The following is a 22728-nucleotide window of genomic DNA, read 5'->3' on the forward strand; positions in this document are numbered from 1 at the left end:
TCCTACCACCCTCTGCCCACCACTGATCTATTCTCTGCGACTCTAGCTTTGCATTTCTCCAAAATGTTGAATGAATGGAACCACACAAAATGTAGCCCTTTGAGACTGACTGCTTTCACTCAGCATAATCCAGCTAGGATTGAACAATATGGTTTGGATTTCCTTGTATGTATGTTTATATATAAATATTTAGTCACCTATATTTACAAGCAAGCAACATAAGTTTTCCATTTACAATAATGACATAAGCTTCCTTTTAAAATAAATCTGTTAGGTTAAAAAAATAGTAAATATTAGTATTCATGGTAAGAAAAGGGGCAAATATCATGAAGGTGGAACACAGAAGACTAAATCCTGGGATACAACAGATATTACACAATAATATAATTGCATCGCATCCCCTTCCCCCAACACATGCACACAAAATAACAGTCTGTAATTTTAAGAATTCCTGAAAGGGAAGAGAAAAGGATTTTAAAAGAAGAAATGGTCCATTCCCAGGCCTCTCATTTCAAGCAAGCTTTCATAATCGCAGTTCTGGAAGCCTCCATTTCATTCTCAGGCACCTGACCTTGCAAAGACAATTCCAACACAAGAAGTGAAGGCCACCGCCCATCCCTGAGCAGTTACCAGGGCAGGAAGCTATGCTAAGCAAACCCACATTTCAGCAGAAACCTAGATTTTGTTTATGTTCTTTGTTACCATGTTAACTTAATAATGACTTTGGCTGTCACCACCCACACCACGACAAACAAATGCTTTAGAATCTTTTATCTGCAGTGTGTAAAGTTTAGAACAAGGAAATAAAGGCAATTTAAATAGTATCTTACAACCGTGTGAGGGCAAAACCTTCAATCACCCATTTCATAAAGCCCTCCAGTAACTAAGCATTAGTTCATGCTCCACAGGTCCTCTCAGAGACTGTATCCACCATTGACCCAGGTGTAGTCGTAACCATATGTTTGGGGAAAAAAACAAACAAACAAAAAACAACTATACTGTTTGGATCCTTCACAAAACAAGGTCTGTGTTTGCAAAAGACCAGTACCAAAACTATGAATAGGAGGGAAAAATATAAATAGAGCTAAACAGATATATATTCCTGTTCTTTATTTGTATTTCCCCTTCATAAAATAATTTACTTAATTTTTAAGACATTTGCTTAACTTCCAAAGAAAGGTAATTATATTTTATGAATGCAAGTAGAGGGACACTTGGGTGGCTCAGTTAGTTATGTGCCAGACTCTTGGTTTCAGCTCAGGTCATAATCTTGCAGCGTGGGACTGGGGCCCCCTCTATGTCAGGCTCCACAGTGGGCATGGAATATGCTCAAGATTCTCTCTTCTTCTTCCTCTGCCTCTTCCCCTTCCCTGCCTCAAAAATAAATTTTTAAAAATATATTTTTAGGGGCGCCTGGGTGGCTCAGTCCTTAAGCATCTGCCTTTGGCTCAGGTCATGATCCCAGGGTCCTGGGATTGAGCTCCACATCAGGCTCCCTGCTCAGCGGGAAGTCTGCTTCTCCTTCTCCCACTCCCCCGTTTGTGTTTCCTCTCTCACTATGTCACTCTCTTTGTCAAATAAGTAAATAAAATCTTAAAAATATATATATATTTTAAAAGAATGTAAGATTTTTAGCTTGCTGAATATGTGAGAAAGAGTCAGAGGCTGGAAAATGAACATGAACTTTAAACTCATGAGGGGCGTCACCTAGACATGGCAAAAATCCACCCAGAGAATGGTCTATTGTACTGCGGTTACCGTGAAGGTCACAAGTGCCCTCTATAATCAAATTAAGATGACTAATATCGTTTTTAAATAATTTGGGATACTTGGGATGACAGAACTGACAAATGTCACCAATTAAGCTTCAGAGGAAAATTCAAGTAAAAGCTAGGATGGGATCACTCTTCTATTGATATAGATGTTTTAAAGGCTCTCAAATCTCATTACACTAGCTAAGATACCTCCTTTTCTACTACAATCCATTCTTGGTGAGAAGTCTCTGGACTTTCCCCAGAACTCCCCAGATTCTTTCCAGCAGTCTCACGCTTACTGAAACCAAAACCCCTCTCTATCCAAATGACATTGTAAAAAATATGTTTTTATTTTATTTAAAAATATTTAATTTTAAGACTACTTTAATTAATTTAAAAATCTTAAAATATTTAAAACTTTAAATATTTTATTTAAAATAATATTTAAGGAACCTCTACACCCAACGTGGGGCTCAAACTTGGGACCCCGAGATCAAGAGTGGCACGCTCTTCCATGCCAGCCAAGTGCCCTGCAAATGACATTTTGTAACAAGACTTTCTTGTATATAAGACTGTCCCCAAAGTAGGTGAGGCCCACAGGCCTTCTATGTGAAGCAGACCGATGCAAGGGAATTGCAAGATGACATCTGCATACAGGTACCAGTGCTCTTGTCTGAAGTACAGGATGTGTGGCTGGCTTTCCTTCTTTCAGAAAGAGATTGGTAGAAGCCATGTGTCTCGGGCATTGATTCTCAATCAGTGCAATTTTGCCTTCAGATACCACATTTCACAACCTCTGGAAGCCTTTCTTGTTGTCACAACTTGGGGTGAGGTGTGTGATATTGGCATCTAATAGGTGGAGGAAGCCAGGCATATGCTAAACATCTTATAATGTACAGAACAGTCCCCAAAATAGAATTATCTGACCCAAAATGTTGATAGTGGTGAGGTTGAGAAAGCCCATTCTAGAGATCATCTAAGGCAACACTAACAGAACTTTCTACCATGATATAATCATCCTATACAATGCTGTCCAATACAGCAGCCACTAGCCACATGTATATACCAAGTACTTAAAATGTGGCTAGTGCAAGGGAGGAACTGGATTTTAATTTTGTTTAATTTTAATTAAATTTTTTTAAGTTTTTTTAAAAGATTTTATTTATTTATTTGACAGAGAGAGACACAGCGAGAGAGGGAACACAAGCAGGGGAGTGGAAGAGAGAGAAGCAGGCTTCCCGCCGAGCAGGAGCCCTATGCAAGGCTTGATCCCAGGAGCCTGGGATCATGACCTGAGCCAAAGGCAGACATTTAACCAACTGAGCCACCCAGGTGCCCCAATTAATTTAAAATTTTTAAAAGATTTTATTTATTTACTTGACAGAGAAAGAGATCACAGGTAGGCAGAGAGGCAGGTAGAGAGAGGGGGAAGCAGGCTCCCAGCTGAGCAGAGAACCTGATGCGGGGCTAATCCCAGGACTTTGAGATCATGACCTGAGCCGAAGGCAGAGACTTAACTCACTGAGCCACCAAGGCACCCCTAATTTTTTTTTTTTTTTTATAGATTTTGCTTATTTATTTGACAGAGAGAGTGCGCGCCCAAGCAGAGGGAGAGACCCAGGCAGAGATCAAGAGACACGCTACAGGCAGAGGGAGAGAGAGAAGCAGCCTCCTCACCAAGCAAGAAGCCCCATGTGAGGCTCAATCCCAGGACCCTGGGAACACGACCTGAGCCCAGGACAGATGCTTAACCAACTGAGACACCAGAGGCCCCTTATTTTAATTAATTTTTTAAATTTTAATTAATTTTAATGTAAATAGCAGTAAGTGGCCATGAGGCTGTCATATTTGTGCAAGTCTAGGGAAGAATAAAGCCTAAAGGAACACCAATATTTTTTAAAGATTTTATTTATTTGAGAGAGAGTACAGAGCGAGACAGAGGGCTCAAGCAGGGAGGGTGGCAGGAAGGTGCAGAGGGAGAGGGAGAAGCAGACTGCCCACTGAGCAGTGAGCTTAATGCAGGGCTGGATCCCAGGACCCAGGGATCATGATCTGAGCCAAAGGCAGTCTGAGTCAACAAGGTACCCCAGAAACTCCAATATTTAAAGCTTTGCTTATCAAGGGTGCCTGGGTGGCTCAGTCGGTTAAGCATCTGACTCTTGATCTCAGCTCAGGTTATGATCTCAGACTCTCTCTCTCTCTATTTCCCTCTTCCTATGCCCCTCCCTTCCTCTCTTTCTCTCTCAAATAAATAAATCTTAAAAAATAATAATAAAGCTTCACCAATGAGTGCACATCAAGCTGAGGAGCCCACGAGACTCACTTGGGAGCTTGCTGGAGACGGGGGCCTGTGGATCATCAGATGACCAACCTGTCCTAGTTTACCCAGAACTGTCCTGGTTTTAGCACTGGAATTTCCATTTTCTGGGAACCCGCCAGTCCTGGGAAGACCACTTGAGCTCAGGGCCCATTCCCACAAATTTTTATTTAGTGGATCTGGGATGGGACCTGGTAATTTGCCTTTTTATCAGGTTTCCAGGAGATTGTTTTGTACCCCAAGGTTTAAGAATCACTACAAAGCAGCTGGTTAAAGCAGGTGGAGGGAGGTGGGAAGGAAAAGTGGTGGGTTGCTTGCACCTTGGCAGCTCAGTGTCTTCTTGCATGGCTGGCCTGTTCCAATCCGTCCCAGAAGAACAAAGACCCCTCTCTGGGAGAGCCAGAGACAACACAAGATATGTAATAGCTCTTGTCGCCACTGAGAGCTGCTAGAAGCAGTGGCCTTCTCTGCAATCCAAGGAAGGACCTCACTTCCGGGAGACCTGTAGGCTGTGGAAACCCCTCCTCATCCCCTTCGCCACCATCCCTGTGCTCAGACTCCTGCCAGGAGCAGTGAAAAATGATAAACCTTAATATCCACTGGCTAGGATCCCCTACAGCTTTCTCGACCACTGGGTCTCAGAAAGGCAGGAGAGGACAGTAAAGCCAGGGTGAGCTCGATCCACACCCGGGGTCTGTGGCAAGCCTCTCTCTTTGAGAAGAAAAAGAACCCCTTTCTGGATCCACCTCTGGGACTAGAAACTTAGTTCTTTAAAAAAAAAAAAATTATTTATTTGACAGAAAGAGAGAGAGTACAAGTAGGCAGAGTGGCAGACAGAGGGAGAGGGAGAAGCAGACTCCCCGCTGAGCAGAAAGTCCAATGCGGGATTCAATTGCAGGACCTGAGATCATGACCTGAGCTGAAGGCAGATGCTTAACTGACTGAGCCACCCAGGCGCCCCTAGAAACTTAGTTCTTAACCAGACTAATTCAGATCCCTATACTCATCCTTATAATGCCTATTTAAACAAACATTATATATTGGGGCACCTGGGTGGCTCAGTGGGTTAAAGCCTCTGCCTTCGGCTCAGGTCATGATCTCAGGGTCCTGGGATGGAGCCCCGAGTCAGGCTCTCTGCTCAGCAGGGAGCCTGCTTCCTCCAATCTCTCTGCCTGCCTCTCTGCCTACTTGTGATCTCTGTCTGTCAAGTGAATAAATAAAATCTTTAAAAATCATAAATAAATAAATAAACAAACAAACATTATATAATACAACCCAAATATTATGGTTCCAGATTTGGAGGGAAAAAAAAAAACAAACAGAAGCAGAGGGTACCTGGGTTTTCTTTTTTCTAAGATTTTACTTATTTATTTGAGAGAGAGAGAGAGCACAAGCAAGGAAAGGGATAGAGAGAGAGAGAGGGAGAAGTATACCCCTGCTGAGCAAAAAGCCTGAAGCTTGAGGCAGGGTTCAATCCCAGGACCCCAGGATCATGACCTGAACCTAAGGCAGTTGTTTAACCGACTGAGCCACCCAGACATGCCAGAACAGGCTAAAGATTACTGATTTGTGTTTCTCTTCCAATTTGGCTCAGTTCCACAATGACTGTCAGAAAGGACCCTGCAATTCAGGCATTTCATGAGTCATCCCAGGAATGACAGCTCCAGCGGGGCAAATTAAACGGTCTTCCTGGGATTTCCACCTACCTCCTCTCCTGCTAAGGGCTTTCCTCTCATAAAATTTGTAAGTCAAGTCTCTGCCACAGGAGGAAATTCGACCTCTCCTTTGGAGAGCCACGATTTTTCATTTGTTGGGAGTGCTAACAAATGAAAGACTGGGAACAGCAACTCTGGACCTCCAATTCTCCCTGTGAATTTATAGAAATAGGACTTTCTGCTCTTTTTTTAAATGCCACCTACCCTGATTTAAATGCCATAGAAAATGGACTTGCTTCTTCTGGCATTTGTAAAAATTCAGAAAACTTATCCAGCCCCTTACTTCTTTTCTTATAAGTAAGGAGTGCTCTTTCCAGACATGACCCTACCGATGATTAGCATTGCATCAACCTGGGTTTATCTCTGGGAACACTGAACCTGAGGAGGCTGAAAATAGCCTGAGCAGTAATATAATCCACTCTCACGGCACTCCGTTCTGGGAACTCTTGGCAAACATAAACCACGGAGTGATTCACTGAACTTCTAGAAAGAAGTATATACCTTCATCCTGACCCTTCCCCCTGGGGAGAGGACCCTGCCTGGCAAAACGTGATTATTAACCCTACTTCCTCAACATCCATATCCACTGAGCTCTTCTTTCCCTCTCCAGGGCAGAAGGGAACTAGTCAGACAACAATGGTAGCCATAAGCACAAAGACAGCGCCACTTTATTGAGTACCTTCCTAAGTTCCAGGCACCATGTTGTGCCCCTCACATGCATTAGTAATCATATCCCCCAACAACTTTATGGAGAGGTATTATTAGTATTATTATCCCCACTCTATGATCGTTACACTGAAGTCCAGAGAGAGTTAAGTAATTTGTTCAAGATCACACAGCTAAATAGAAGCAGATGGGATTCTAACCCATGCATCTCTGACTGAACCTGGATCATGGTCATCACCTTCATTGTTATCAGAGGAAGAATAGAAGGGCAAAGAGGAAGTGGGGGAGTTAGAACTAACATTTCTTGAGTGGCTTACCGTGCACCATACTTTCTTACTACCTCTGCTACATCAAGAGGAGGTGGCAGTCCTTAGTACTCTACCCATTCTATAGACACGCAAACTGAGCCCTGCAAGGTAACGACTCACCCACAGTGTCACAGCAGGACCTGGAGAAGCCCAGAGTTTGATTCAGGAAGACAGCTCCGGAGCTTGCTCACCGACAGGCTCCCCTGCTTCCCATTTCCCCATAGTCATTCTTGCCTCTAACAGGAAATTGTACATTTATTCTGGACCTGGCACCTGGTAATAAGCAACAGGACAGCCTGTTTCTGCCTTCTCCCAGGGCACATCCCCAAGGATTCTCTATCATTTCTGGGACCCCCACACCACCTTCAAAACACCGTACCTTGGGGTGCCTCTAACTCTTGGTTTTGGCTCAAGTCATGATTTCAGGGTCTCGGGATTGAGCCCTGCATTGGCTTCATGCTCAATGCGGACTCTGCTTGGGATTCTCTCTCTTTCTCCCCTCACTTGAACACTCTCTCTTTCAAATAAAGAAAGAAAGAAAGAAGCTCTTAAAAAAAAAAAAAAACCCTTTCTTACCTGCCCTCCGTCTCAGCATTCCCTCTCCACTCTGTAGACACAAGTCCTCGTTTTTTTTTTTTTTTTTTTTTTAAATACTAACCCATAATGCCCATCGTCTTGTGCCTGAGACACAGCCCTGCTTGTTCTCTTAGTCACCCTACTGGGACTGGCCATCCAGCTTCTCTCCCCTCATCAGCCAGTAAATAACCTGGGTCACACCCACTTAAGATGCAGATCGGATCTTGATGCCCAACGTCAGGATCCTGCCGTGGCCTCTGCGCGCTATAGGTGTGCAAAGACGTCCTGCCTGGGAGCCCAAACTGTGTACTTTCTTCCTGAAACCCAGCGCTGCCCTCCCAACAATGTTCTTTTCGCATCAGCACACTAAAAAGAGCAAAGTCCTTACTAAAGGTTATTTTATCTCTTAGATACCATAAGGAAGTAATTAGGTGGTTGTTTTTTTTAATCCCAGAGAGTAAGGTGCAGTGAAAAGAGCCTGTCTTTTCTTGTATTCACCAAAGCATTCTTCCACAACATTATGCTCCACTAGACACCCTCAAGCAGGAACAGCCCCGGGGGCAACATTCAGACCTTGTAAGTTAACTCCATGATTATGATGGCGGGGGCCCTTCCAGAGGTAAAGGACAGGCAGCGTGGAACCAGCGCACATTTCACAGTGAGCTGACTTGCGTCCTTACTCTAGTGCTCTACAACTCTACCCCTCTGAGGCTCTATGATTCTATCCTTTTGAACATCAATTTTCCCCACCCTCATCTACAAAATGGGGACAGTAGGGAGCCTGCTTCCCTCTCTCTCTCTGCCTGCCTCTTTGCCTACTTGTGATCTCTGTCAAATAAATAAATAAAATCTTTTTTTTTTAAGGGGGGGTAAAGCTCAGCGGTAGAGCGTTTGACTACAAAAGGACAAATCAATAATTCTCATGTAGGTATAAGTCGGGGTCCCTCAGCCTCAGCACTATTGACATTTTGGGTGAGATATGCTGTGTTGTGGGGGCTCTCTTGAGTTTTAGAGGATGTTTAGCAGTGTCCCCAGCTTCCCTCCGTTAGGTACCAGTAGGACGTTCCCCATCACCAACCCCGCAAGCTGTGGGCAACCAAAAATAAGTCCAGGAATGCACAAGTATCCTCTGGGAGGTAAAATCACCCCTAGTTGAGAACCACTGCTGTGAATGATATAGTGTGTCACAAACTTTGGATAATATCTCCCAATTCCCATTGACAAGACAAGGAAATCAGCACCTCAACAATTTCCTCTAGGAAAATTTTTCTGCCCCTCCATTTCCCCACTTCTAGAAACTATATCGTATTTTTACATATTGAGCCCCTCCTGCAGATCAGGGAACTGAAACTCAGAAAGCAACCTGTCCAAGTCCCAGAGCTAGGAATTACTCCAAGACAATATCTGAATCCAGGTCTAGCCAGAATAACTACTATGTAACTGTCCCTGCCACCTGAAACCCTCCTCCCAAAAGCCTCATCAGCTGCAGTGGGTAATGCACTGAAGCAGAGGGCCTTGGGCCCTCTTTATACAACAAAAGCCTCCCAGTGACAGCCTCTTTGACACTAGATGGAGACTAGGATACCAGGTGACACTCCTCCCTCTGCACTGAGTGTAGGGAGTTTCTTAGGAATGTTCCAGATAGCAAACAGGGGCCTTGCTCTGTGAACTACACAGAAGGCAAGTAAGCTCCTTGGTCTCCTCCTCCCTCCCCTGCCACTTCCACTCTCTGCTCTGCCTCCTCTAAATGAACACGACTACTATACCATCTGCTTTACTCTTGCAGGGAAAGTCACAGCATTCACTGCAGCGAGTGTTTGCTGAGCATCTGCTAAGTCCCAGGCACTGTTCTGAGTGTTTTAGGTTTATTCGATCCAGAAGAAAACCATATGGGGTAGTGATCATTATTGTCCCCATTTTCTAGATAAGGAAACTGAGACCCAGAAGAGCAATAACTTGCCATATTCACTCTACTAGGGGATGATGGAACTTGAATGTCAAGAACATGCAGACTTCATGATCAACAGACCCGGGTTCAGATGCTGACTCCTCTACCAGGCCCCCAGGTAACATCCAGCAAGTTACCTAACCTCCCTGAGTCTCCTCATCAGTAGTATGGAGCTAGCAGGGATTGTTATAAGAACAACTAATATGTGCTTCTCAAACACTCATCAAGTGTTTACTGAGCATCTACTGTGTGCCAAGCACTGGGGCTAGATGTGCAAACAAAACAGAAGGATCCTACTCTTGTGGCACTCTAGTAGGATACACTTATGTGTGCTAACTCAGTTAATCCTCACAATAACCCCTCACAATTACATCATTGTACCCATTGCACAGATAGGGAGAAGGGGTCTCAGAAGCAGCTCCCCCCCCCTCCCTTCGACCTTCTGGAAATAGTGGGACCTGGATTAGACATTAAGTCCAGTCTCTGGAGCTCCACTTCTTGGATTCAAGTTCTGCTGTTTCCATCTAATTGCTGCAGACAAGTTACTTAACCTGTCTGAGCCCAGGTCTCTTCATGGGTAAAAGGGAACTGGGAGGCACTATCTCAGGAGACTGTCTCGGGGTAAAAATGGATATCTAACATTCAGGAAGTGCTTCTTGTGTCCCCAGCACACACAAGGCTCACAGAAACCCTAGGAAAGGGGTCTTATTTTGAGTCCCTTTTTACGGAGGAGAACACTGAAGCCCAGAGAGCGTAAGTAACTTGCCCAGAGGCGCAGAGTGCATAACAGTGCAATTCCAAAGCAAGCTCTGAATCATGACCGGGCGGCCCAGCATGGTTCTGTGAGTGCCAGATAACTGGGTGCAATTATTCTTTCCCTTACACAGGGCAGCAGATTGTGCACACTCTTAAGAGGCTTTCTTAACACAATGGGTCAGCTTGATGCTGAGGTCTGGATCCTCCCATTCTGAGACTCCAGGCCCAGGGTGGTTCTCCCCACCCATTTTTTGTACCCCATCCCGGCTCGCTCCCCCCACCACAGGACCACAACCTAGTCACCCCAAGTTGGGGACAAACCCTGCTGGAGCACCTGGTTCTGCCCATTGATCCCCTCTCTCGGAGCCAGGGAGGAGGCTCTGCCAAAACTGCTGAATCTTGGTAGATACCTGGGAAGACGGTCCCAGAGCTGGCCCCGAGACCTGGCGAACCTGCCCTACCTCCAGTCGGCTTTCACGTCCCCAGAGACTGGAGCTCTGGCCGCTGCTGCGTCTGCTTGCCTGTGAGGCACATCGACAATCCTAGCCCGGGCAGCAGGTAGTTAGGCTGCGTGTCCGGACTTCCTGCCTGGAGGGGAGATCGCTTTCCTGGAATCTAGCCAAGTTCCTGTAAGTGCTGGGTTAGTACACCTGTTGGCATTGGAGACCTCTATTCATGGTCCCAGATCTGCATTCATTGTTTCCTTCCATCCAGTAAACCATCCCAAGCTCCACTGGCTGCCATGTGCCAGCACCCGAAAGTTCCCAAGGGCCACAGGCTAGGCTTGCACTCTCCAAAATATTGGCCACTAGCCACATGCAGTTATGCAGCACTTAAAATTGTGGCACCAATGTACTGAGATGTTTTTAAGACGTAGGATTAGGGACCCCTGGGTGGCTCAGTTGTTAAGCGTCTACCTTTGGCTCAGGGTCCTAGGATGGAGCCCTGCATTGGGCTCCCTACTTTGCAGAGAGCCTGCTTCTCCCTCTCCCTCTCCCACTCCCTCTTACTGTGTTCCCTCTCTTACTGTTTCTCTCTCTGTCAAATAAATACATAAAATCTTAAAAAAAAAAAAAAGACATAGGATTAAAAAAAATCCACAACACATTTTTCAAACTCATTAAGAAGTTTTAAAATGGGCGTACCTGGGTGGCTCAGTCAGTTGAACAACTGCCTTCAGCTCTGGTCACGACCTCCTGGTCCTAGATGGAGCTGAGTAGGGCTCCCTTCTCAGCGGGGAGCCTGCTCCTCCCTTTGCTGCTCCCTCTGCTTGTCCTCTCTCTAATGAATAAATAAAACATTTTTTAAAAGAAGACGTTTTAAAATGATTGCATGTTAAAATGATAATATTTTAGATACAGATAGTTAAATAAAATATATTATTACAATTATTTTCTCCTATTTCTCCTTTTCTAAAATACAGCTACTAGAAACTTTAAAATTATGTGTCTCCTACTATACTTCCATTGGATACTGCTGGTTTGGGGCAGGAACCCATAGAATGTTCCTCAAATACCTCTCCCACTTCTCTTCTAGAATTTATTCAGCCCTTCCTTATTTCCTCCAGGAAACATTGGGGAAGACTGGTGGGAACCAGGCATGGTGCTAGTATTGGTTTGCAAATTCAGGAGCTTCCCATGTGTAATTTGAAATTGGCCCTGTATACAGAGGGCAAAGAAAGACCCAAGAAAGAGACCACATCAGACTGATAGGTGGCAGGTTTAATAAGCAAGGAAACATATACAAGGCTTGTCATGGGCAGTTGCAAGACAAGTAGATTCCTATACCTGTCTTCTAGAATCTTAAAAGTTTATATAGAAGCCTTAATGGGGTTTAGTCATGTATCAAGTCCAGATATTTTCAATAACACCTTAGTCTCTCAAGTCTGTATTCTTGAAAACAGCTCCAAGTGTGGAAACAGTAGGCAGAATGTACATACTAAAGACAGAGGAGAGGGTGAGAAGCCAGCAATTGCCCAGAGCCAGCTCAGGGGGCAACTAATGTCCATGTCCTCTCCATGACATCCTCCAACAGTTAGACTTGGGGGAATAGGATGGTAAGCAAAAAGACACTGCCAGTGACCTCGGAGATAATCAGGTCAGGTCGGGTGGGAGAGGTCTATTAAATAAAATGAACAATGAGTAGAAAAGCCAACCTAAGGAATGGGGGAAAATATTTGCAAACTATATATCTGATAAAGAGTTAATATCCAGAATACATAAAGAATTTCTACAACTGGGTGGCTCAGTTTCTTAAGCGGCTGCCTTCAGCTCAGGTCATGATCCCAGGGTCCTGGGATCAAGTCCCATATCTGGCTCCTGGCTCAGCAGAGAGCTTGCTTCTCCCTCCCACTCTGCCAGCTGCTCTCCCTGCTCGTACTCTCTCTCTCTCTCTGTTAAATGAATAAATAAAACCTTTAAAAAAAATCCTTTAAAAAAAGAGAATTTCTACAACCCAACAACAAACAACAAAAATAACTAGATTTTAAAATGGCCAAAGGACTTGAATAGACATGTCTCCAAAGACATACGGATGACCAACAAGTACATGAAAAGATGCGCAACATCATTAGTCATAAGAGAAATGCAAATCAAAACCACAATGAGCTATCACGTCTTATCTATTAAGATTGCCACTATCAAAACAACAGAAAATAGCCAAGTATTGGCTGGGACGTAGAGAAATTGAAGCCCTTGGGCAATGTTGGTGGGGATGTAAATTGGTGCAGCCATCATGGAAAAACGGTTCCTTAAATAATTAAAAACAGAACTACCATCTGATCCAGCAAATCCACTTCTGAGTATACATCCAAAAGCATTCAAAGCAGGATCTCAAAGAGATATTGCACATTCATGTTCACTGCAGCATACCTGCCATAGCCAAGAGGCAGACGCAACCTAAATATCCATCAACGGAAGACTGGATAAAGAAAATATGAGTTCAGGGGCGCCTGGGTGGCTCAGTGGGTTAAGGCTTCTGCCTTTGGCTCAGGTCATGATCCCAGGGTCCTGGGATCAAGCCCCACGTCAGGCTCCCTGCTAGGTGAGGAGCCTTCTTCCCCCTCTCTCTGCCTACTTGTGATCTCTCTGTCAAATAAATAAATAAAATATTTTAAAAAAAAGGGGGGGGAGTTTTGATACATGCTACAACATGAACTTTGAGGACATTATGCTAAGTGAAACCAGCCAGTTACAGAAGGGTAAATTGTATATCATTCCACTCATATGAAATACCTAAAGTAGTCAAACTCATGAAAACAGAGAGTAGAAAGGGTGTGGGGAGGGCCAGGGGGAATCAGTGTTTTTCTGGTACAGAGTTTCGATTTTGCAAGATGAAAAAGTTCTAGAGATCTGTTGCACGAGAGTGAATGTACTTAACACAACTGAGCTGTGCTCTTAAAAGGACGATGATGGTCTCTTGCTGATTCCTGTAGCCCGTTTCCTCAACACTCAAGTTACATCCGTACCTTGTCCCCAGCCTGGGTTCTCTCCCTAGTCTTTCCTGCTTATTTTTGCCCCAAAGCACTCATGCTCTGACACATTACAGGTGTGAGCGTATCTCGTCTGCCTCCCTCCACCAGAATGGAAGCTTTTTGAGGGTAAGGACTTGTGCCTGCTCTGTTGTCTGACTGTTGAATCCCCAGTGCCCAGGACAGAGGGTGTCCCATAGTGGGCACTCGATATTTGGTGAATGAATACACTCATGGGACTAAGAGTAGGAAAGGAGAAGGAAGCAGACCAACCCACAAATTCAGTGAGACCCTGCAGCCCTGGACTCTTTCCTCACCATCGTCAGCATCCTCAACTTTGTCGGCATACTCCTCCACACGTTTACAATTTGCAAAGCACAGTCACACCCGCATCACAGGTGCTACTTATGCAACTCCAGGAGAGGGATATTAGTGGAGTGAAGAGTCACACTCTCTCCAGACCCCGATTTTTCATGGAGAAACAGAAAAAAACTGCTGAGTCTTGCCCGCAGCAAATTGACCCAGTGGTGAAAGAGCTGTGATTTAACCACGACTTCTGACTCGGAGTCCAAGAGTCTTTGCCTCAAGCAAAAAGGCTGTATGTGCAGTGGTTAGACGTACGAGCTGTGGAGTTCGGACAAACACGACTTTGAAACTTGCCTCTACGGCTTCCTAGCTGTGTGATGTTGGGAAAGTTGCTAGTCTTCTCTGTGACTCCCATTCTCTCAATCATCAAGGAAGGATAATGATAGTATCCTCTGCATGCGATTGTTCTGAGGGCTGAATGAGAAAAGATTTGGCATGTCATGATTATTAGCCAGCTTTATTTTCTTTAAGGATTTATTTATTCATTTATTTATTTAGAGAGCGTGCGCACACAAGTAGGGGAGGGGCAAGAGGGAGAGACAGAATCTCAAGCAGACTCCTGGCTCACTGAGGAGGCATGCAGGTGTAAGGGCATATTTAGCCAGAGCGATTCCATCCGGTTAAACAGTGACTTTGTTGTTTATACAGTAAAACTTAAACTGTCCCTGTCCCCCCTTCCCCTCAGGGGACTTACTTAAAAACAAGTCCTGGAAACCAGTCCCAGGTAACAAAGCCCAAATACAAGCGTGGGTCAGGCCAGGTGGAGGTATTCAATCAGTGGGGGCGCATACCATCTCCCTAGCTACCAAGGGGTATGGGCCCCGCCCTTTGGATGCCTTTTGGGTGCCAGTTCTGACCAAGGTGATAGGCTAGTTCAAATATCTACTATAAGGTAAACTGTAATTCAATTGGTCACTTATGTGTGACCTAGCATGACTGTGCAACTTTCTCTGTGTGTTACGATCTCATTGGCCACCTGTGCGTGGCCAGGCGCAACCACATGGCCTTCGCCCTTAAAAGCTAGTCTGTAAGGCAAAGAGAGATCACCTCCTTGCAAGGAGCAGCCCCAGCCGGTCAGTTTGATTCTCGATGCTTGGCATGAAAATAAAGTTTTGCTTGACCTTCGCTTTGTATCAGTCTCGCTCCTTTGATTATGGACCCAACACAGGCTGGATCTCACTACCCTAAGATCATGATCTGAGCCAAAATCAAGAGTCAGAAGCTTAACTGACTGAGCCACCCAGGCACCGCATGATTAACTAGTTTAAAAAAGTACTTTTGGGGGCGCCTGGATGGCTCAGTGGGTTAAGCCTCTGCCTGAAGCTCAGGTCATGTTCTCAGGGTCCTGAGACAGACCCCTGTGTCAGGCTCTGCACTGGGCATGGAACCTGCTTAAGATTCTCTCTCCCTCTGCCCCTCCCCCCCCAAATAATAAATACTTTTAAAAATATGAACATGTTAGTTTGTGTTCATTCAAACACTTTTGCAAGTGGCCCCCAACTCTGCCCGAATTTCTCTAGCTAACTTGATGGGGAGGCAATGGAAAGTCTGATGCCATCCATTTTAAAGGTGTTGAAACCAAGGCTCTTGGTCACGAAATGGCTCTGACTTGGTGCTTTTGGGAGGAGAACGGTGGTGAAAATTCCATAGCAACCAGAAGGCAACCTCCCCAGAGGCAGAGCAGAGTTGTTGCCACCCCCTGGAGCACTCATTATACTCATGACACAATTTTATGCTGCCATCTCCTGAGAGGATGGTGTTTACACACTGCAGAAATATTTGTAATGAATACAAATGTGCCTCTGGAACCTCTGTTTGCCCGCACAGCCCAAGGGCTGCAGTGCTCTCACACCTGCTCACTTGCGCCCTCTTGTGGCAAGTTCCGCACTCTGTCCAAACGGTGAGGTGACCGCAAACGTGGCTCAGCTAGACTGAGTACCTCCCGCTAACAGCCCGCCTGGCACCTGACATCATGGATGACCTCATTTAACATCTCCATGAGGTGGCTTTACAAATATGGAGACTGAAGGAGAGAGAGTAATACAAAGAAAAGAAACTTTGACCAATGTCCCTCCACTAATAAGCATCAGAGCCAACATTTGAATCCAGAGCTGAAGGACTTTCCCCAACACTGCATTACTGATTTGAAAGTAGGTTAAGCCTACTGAGCTATTTGGGGATCAAACTTGTCACGACTCCATTATTCCATCCCATATGAAATCGCAAATTTAGAGAACATGCCCCAAGCCCTTGGGAAAAAAAAAAAAAAAGGTCAGTTCTCGGGGTCTGGGGTGGGACTAAAGACTATCATCTAAATGCGTTGACATAACATGCATTATTCCCAAGATAAGCCAATTTATAAATCATTCACCCATATATACAGTAGAATCTCAATTATTTAACACTAGTATAACACACCTATAAGGATAAAGTGGTCAGAAGAATATCAACTGAATAATGGTTACTCCTAGGGAGGGAAACAGGATAGTGTATGAACAAGGGTGATACTTTTTATTCTTCCTGTTTCTATGTCATTGGGAACAAGCGTATGTTATACATAGTCCTGTGCAGCTGAACAAGCATATTGTTTGTATAAATTTTAAAACCATTTAAAATTGTTTTAGGGGCATTTGAGTGGCTCAGTTGGTTAAGTGCCCAACTCTTAATTTTGGCTCAGGTCATGATCAAGCCCTCCATCAGGCTTCAAGGTGTGCGTGGAGCCTTCCTGGGATTCTCTCTCCTTTTCCCCGACTTTCTCTCTAAGAGAAAGAAAATATATATATATACACACACACATATAAAATATACTAAAATTGTTTTTAAAAGCGTATTATGGGGTGCCTGGGTGGCTCAGTGGGTTAAAGCCTCTGCCTTCGGCTCAGGTCATGTCCCGGGGTCCTGGGATCAAGCCCCGCATAGGGCTCTCTACTCAGCAGGGAGCCTGCTTCCTCCTCTCTCTCTGCCTGCTTCTCTGTCTACCTGTGATCTCTGTCAAATAAATAAATAAAATCTTTATTAAAAAAAAGCATATTAAACTGAAAATCCCACAGGTGATTCTGAGTGACCTCCTAGGTTAAAGATGGAAAGGTAATTAATGCCTTAAAAATTGTGAGAGTGATATGGAGTTGCAGAAAAGGAAACACCTACCCTATGGGCCAATAATACCAAAATCTAAAATTTATAAGCACTTACTGTATGCAGAGCATTGGTCTGGAGTCCTTTCCCTGTATTAATGCATCTCTTTCCCACAACAACCTTGTGAGTTAGGTACTGGTGGTAACCAGGCTACCACCATCACAAGATGGCCGTCAGTGACCTTCAGTCCATGGTATTCACACCCCTGTATATTTTCTTCCCACATTCAATAGTACTGATCTGTATAACCAGTAACATATTGTAGAAATGACAGTAGGTGACCTTCAAGGCTAGATCCTAAAAGATATTTCCACTTCTGCCTTTCACTCTCTCTCTTGAATCACCAACTCTGGGAGTAGACAGTTTCCATGTTGTGAGGATACTCAAGCTGACCTGGGGAGAGGCCCACAAGGATCATGAATGGCATTTACTTTCATGCCTCTTTATTCTTCTTTACTCTCCTTTTCCTTTAATTTTAATTTGTCCCATCATTTTTTTTTTAAGATTTTATTTATTTATTTGACAGAGAGAGATCACAAGTAGGCAGAGAGGCAGGCAGAGAGAGAATGAGAGGGAAGCAGGCTCCTCGTGGAGCAGAGAGCCCAATGCGGGACTCGATCCCAGGACCCTGAGATCATGACCTGAGCCGAAGGCAGCAGCTTAAACCACTGAGCCACCCAGGCGCCCCATTTTTTTTTTTTTTTTAAGACATTGGCATTTTTGAAACATCCCAGACAGTTGCCTCCCGGGGAACGTCCCATGGTTTGGATTTGCCTCTATTCCTCCTGAATAGATCAAGTTAACGAGGAGGTTGTATCAGGTGAAGCGATTTATCCCATTGGTGTCATTGACTCACGTCTCTTCTTCAACTGGGAGCTCCCAAGTTTCTCTAATGCACAGATAATGTTTGTTTCTTGCTGATGACCACAAATCACTCTGATGTTTGACTTTTTTTTTGAAATTGCAAAGATGCGATTGCCCAAATCTTGACACTGAGAAAGGACCCTAAAGAAGAATCATAAATGTTAACAAAAGGAATATAATTTACAGATATTAGCAGAGTTAGGGGGTTCCGAGAAAAAGCAAGATGAGACATAGCATTCGTGATGCAGCACTCAGCTTGGAACCCCTGCTATCTTCTGTCATCTACGCCTTACTGGTGTTACTTGGCCTGGCACACTTCTTGCAAAACTTCCTAGGAGGTGTTAGAAAAAGGAAATGCGGGGCACCTGGGTGGCTCAGTGGGTTGGGCCTCTGCCTTCGGCTCAGGTCATGATCTCAGGGTCCTGGGATCAAGTCCTGGATCCGGCTCTCTGCTCTGCAGGGAGCCTGCTTCCCCCTCTCTCTCTGCCTGCCTCTCTGCCTACTTGTGATTTCTCTTTCTGTATGTCAAATAAATAAATAAAATCTTAAAAAAAAAAAAGAAAGAAAGAAAAGAAAAAGGAAATGCAAAAACCTCAGTGGTTAAGGATTTTAATGGAACAAAGGGAATGCAAAACATAACAAGTCTCTACCAGGCCAGGAAGAAAACCTAACCGTATCAGATGTAAATCAAAGGTAAAACTCCCAGTGCTGGGGCGCCTGGATGGCTCAGTGGGTTAAGCTGCTGCCTTCGGCTCAGGTCATGATCTCAGGGTCCTGGGATCGAGTCCCACATCGGGCTCTCTGCTCGGCGGGGAGCCTGCTTCCCTCTCTCTCTCTGCCTGCCTCTCTGCCTACTTGTGATCTCTCTCTCTCTCTCTCTCTCTCTCTCTCTCGCTGTCAAATAAATAAAAAACAAAAAACAAAAAAAAACTCCCAGTGCTGTTTCAGAAGTAGATTGACCTAACACACATTCTCCAGCTGTTTCTGCAGGCTTGAAACCCTGCCCCATGGGGTTCATGAGGTTAAAACTGCCACCAGCAGGACCCCCATGGATCCCGCTTTTTCTGGATAGAAACCCTAACCTTATCTGGTAGAGGCAAACAAGGAGAGCTCCAAACAGCCTGGGCCCGTTTGAGCTTGACCGCTGTCTCACCCCTGTGCAGATGGACCCTAGAGTGTCCCACAGTGACGTCTACCTCATTATAATGTTAAAATCTCCACCCAAGGGGTGCTTGGGTGGCTCACTCAGTTTAGCCTCAGCTTTAGGCTCAGGACATGATCCCAAGGTTTTGGGATCAAGCCTGGAGAGTTGGGCTCCCTGCTCAGCGGAGAATCTGCTTCTTCTCCCTCTGTCCTCCCTCCGCTTATGCTCACCTGCGTTTTCTCTCTCTCAATAAATAAAATCTAAAAAAAAAATCTTAAAATCTCCACCAAAGGAGGAACACAGGCTTTAGGAACACAACAGAGGACACGTGTATAGGCATGTTTTCTAAGCAAGCCTGCACCAACTTTTGCCCACCTTTACTGCGTGACAAGACTCCCCTTTCTGAATATTTATCCTGACCCTGAATAAAAGAAACCTACTCTCCCCACCTGGAGAATTACTGCTTTGCAAGTTATTCCCCATGATGTCCTTATTTTCTACAAATAAAGTTTCCTCTGTGTGACAACTCCACTTGGTGTCGTCTCTACCCATAACCCACCAAGGAATGAACTTCTCACCAGCTAGACCCCAAGACCTGACTTTTAGGGTCCACCTGCTTGTACTCACGAGACATTTCCTTGCATTTTTCTTTAAGGTCTTCATTCGGGTTTGCCTCTTACCTCAGGTGAATGAAACCCAAAATCACCCCTCAGGGTATGGCGACAGCCCTGAGGAGACCTCCCGCCGCCCAGCCCACCCCAATCCTTTGACCTAAACCCCCTACGAGTCTGCACAGACTGACGGGAACGACCCACCGTTACCTTTACCTCGTTATGATACTAAAATCCCCGCCCCAGGAGGAGCTCAAGCCTCGCTTACATCACATACGACGTACGACGTCTGCATGGGCATGTTTCCTTAAGGCGCATGCGCAATTTTTAAGGCGCATGCGCAATCTTAAACTCACCTCTACATCCAATGACGGAGGCTTCCCGATCTAAATATTCTTCCTAATCCTAAACCCAAGCTACACATTCGCCTGGTCTTGGAGAGTGCCAGCGTTGTGATCTCCTCCTCTGCTGCAAATAAAGGTTTCTCTTTGCCACGACTCCCTTGGTGCCAGTTTCTGTGACTCCCCAAGGAGCGGACTCGTGGTGGTTTGGTTACAGAGCAAGAACGCTAGCAAGTTAAAATGGTCCAAATGTGGTGCTTTCAAATTCCCAAACTCGAGAAAATTAAGAAAACGATTCCATTTGAAATTGCACCCAAGGACGCCTGGGTGGCTCAGTGGGTTAATCTGCCGCCTTCGGCTGGGGTCATGGTCTCGGGGTCTCGGGATCGACTCCCACATGGGGCTCTCTGCCCAGCAGGAAGCCTGCTTCCCCCCCTCTCTGCCTGCCTTTCTGCCTACTTGTGATCTCTGTCAAATAAAATCTATAAAAATAAAAAAGTATTATTAAAAAAAGAGAAAGAAATTGCACCCAAAAGAGTAAAATACCGAAGAACAAAGTTAACCTAGGAAGTAAAATTCCTGGGGTGCCTGGGTGGCTCAGTGGGTTAAGCCTCTGCCTTCGGCTCAGGTCATGATCTCAGGGTCTTGGGATCGAGCCCCACATCGGTTCTCTGCTCAGCAGGGAGCCTGCTTCCTCCTCTCTCCCTGCCTGCCTCTCTGCCTACTTGTGATCTCTCTCAGTCTGTCAAATAAATAAATAAAATCTTAAAAAAAAAAAAAAATTCCCAAACTCCCCCATCTCAACAAGGCGAACAAACTTAACATAACCAACAGCGGGACAATCTGACAAACTTGACATCGCCAATGGTGGGGCAATCCGACGTCATGGGCCTCCTGGCGTGTTGGACTGTGAAGTATATACAAAGCAGTAACATTTTCCCTATACACGTTGGGAACAAACTGGGGGTCACCAGTTTTTTTGTTTTGTTTTTTTTTTTTTCACATGGCCAACAGTAGACAAAATTACATAAAAAGAAGAAAATAACATTACCATTTACTAACCTAAACATTTAATGAAACAACTTCAGTGTTTTTAACAAACATTTACATACCACTTACTCTGGACCAGGCACTGTTCTAAGTGCTTTATAGAAACGACCTCCTTAGGGCATTCCAAGAAACTTAACAGCTGCCCTGGGACAAGGATTGGGGGAAGTAGGGGAGGGTGGAGGAGAGAGATACTCTCAGGCGTCAACCCTGTACTTGCAACCCTGGGTATCTCCTTAAATGTTACCCCCAGACCCCTTGCCTGCCTTACTCTAGTCCCAGAACTGAGTTGGCCCTAGATACTGCCATTAGAATCACTTGATAGATGAGAAGACGGCACAGAGAGATTTAGCAACTTACCTCAGATCACACACCTAGGGTGTGGCAGAGCGAACCATTGAACCCAGGCTGTCTGGTTCCACAGCTCATGCTCTTAGCCACCTTTCCCTGCAGACAGGACATTTCAACATGAAAAAGAATAATGTAGCTGAACAAAACAGTCCTTCCCGAGAAAGAAGGTTTTGCAGCTTGACACACAGATGCACAGGCGGACCTAGGGGTTTATAATAAAAATGTAATGTAGCAATTGTCCTGTGCTCCACAGCTTGGTGGTGTGAGCAAAACAAGCTGAGGGGGCGATTTTTTTTCTCCCGGCACTGAAGGGGCCACTGCCAGCTCTAACAGTTGGTTTTTAGGCTTGTGAGCAGCCCCAGGGGAAAATGCTCCACCTTTGTTAGGATTCAGCTTCTGGCCTAAGGGGATTAAAACTGGGTCCTCCCAAGGTGAGGGGGGATGGTCTGTGCTTTGTGGGAAGACCAGGGAGTGGTTTAAGGCTGCATTCCAAGAAGGGACTGGAGGCAGGAAGGAAGCGTGCTCCAGACGGGCCCTTGGTCCATCTCTGAACCCCCTGGGAAGGGACAGGCCAGCGCGGATGTGCATGGAGGCCGGACTGCAAACACTTAGGTCTTTAAAATAACAGCTGGGCTCTCTCCAGCAGGGAGGGAACCTTTGCTAAGAGCCCTTTCCTGGCTGCCAAGATCCTGGAAAACTGTAAGTGGGCTCAGCCTCTCTTGACCTCAGAGGCGTTTGACCTTTTCTGAATTACCTTGCAGTTTGCCCTAAAATTACTTTTCATGTCTGCAACCAAAGAAGTATTGTATTTAAAAATCATGGAGCAATTTATACCAGAAAGGAAGAGAGATTCCTTTCCCTCACCCATTATTTTTCACATTTCCAGAAAACATTTCATCAGGAGCTGACTAGAGTTTGGAGCCCCCTTTCTAATCCTCAAATGAACTTCAGGAACCCAACTTATGCAAGCAGCTTGAGTCACTGAGTTCCTCCTGTGTGCTGGCCCGTCTAAACATGTGGAATCTATCAGTGACCATGGACATACCAGGATCCCTGCCCTTGTGGGACTTCCTTTTACGGAGAGAAACACATAGTAAATGGAAAAGTCAGTTGTACATTATATTAGAAGGTAATGACTGACTTGGGAAAAAAAAAGTCATACAAAGCAGGGATAGATTGTTGCAGACAGCCTTTGGAATGACTGTTGTGGGGGTCAGGAGGATGAAGGGTAACAGCAGTGGGATGCCCAGGGAGGTCTGTTTGTACAACAATGACAACGGGACAACAACCAACATGAAGAACATAGTTGATGAGGCAAAAATTTACTTTTTGTTTTGTTTTGAGAGAGAGAGAGAGAGCA

General features: G+C 45.1%; 1 protein-coding gene across 5 annotated transcripts in view; it reads right to left on the minus strand.

The window, feature by feature from the left end:
* TMC5 (transmembrane channel like 5) overlaps positions 1–10523 on the minus strand; it is a 71562-nt gene extending 61039 nt beyond the window's left edge. Inside the window, exon 1 of one of the 5 annotated variants that reach the window (XM_045993715.1) lies at positions 10502–10523. The gene's annotated coding sequence lies outside the window, so the exon portion shown is untranslated. Of the gene's footprint in view, positions 1–6880; positions 7014–7139; positions 7189–7336; positions 7514–10450; positions 10473–10501 lie in introns of those variants that run through there. The other 4 variants (XM_045993714.1, XM_045993710.1, XM_045993713.1 and 1 more) reach the window with 4 other exon arrangements.
* Positions 10524–22728: the final 12205 nt, after the last annotated feature.

This window comes from Meles meles, chromosome 21 (assembly GCF_922984935.1).
Source record: "Meles meles chromosome 21, mMelMel3.1 paternal haplotype, whole genome shotgun sequence".
Taxonomy (NCBI): Eukaryota; Metazoa; Chordata; class Mammalia; order Carnivora; family Mustelidae; genus Meles; species Meles meles.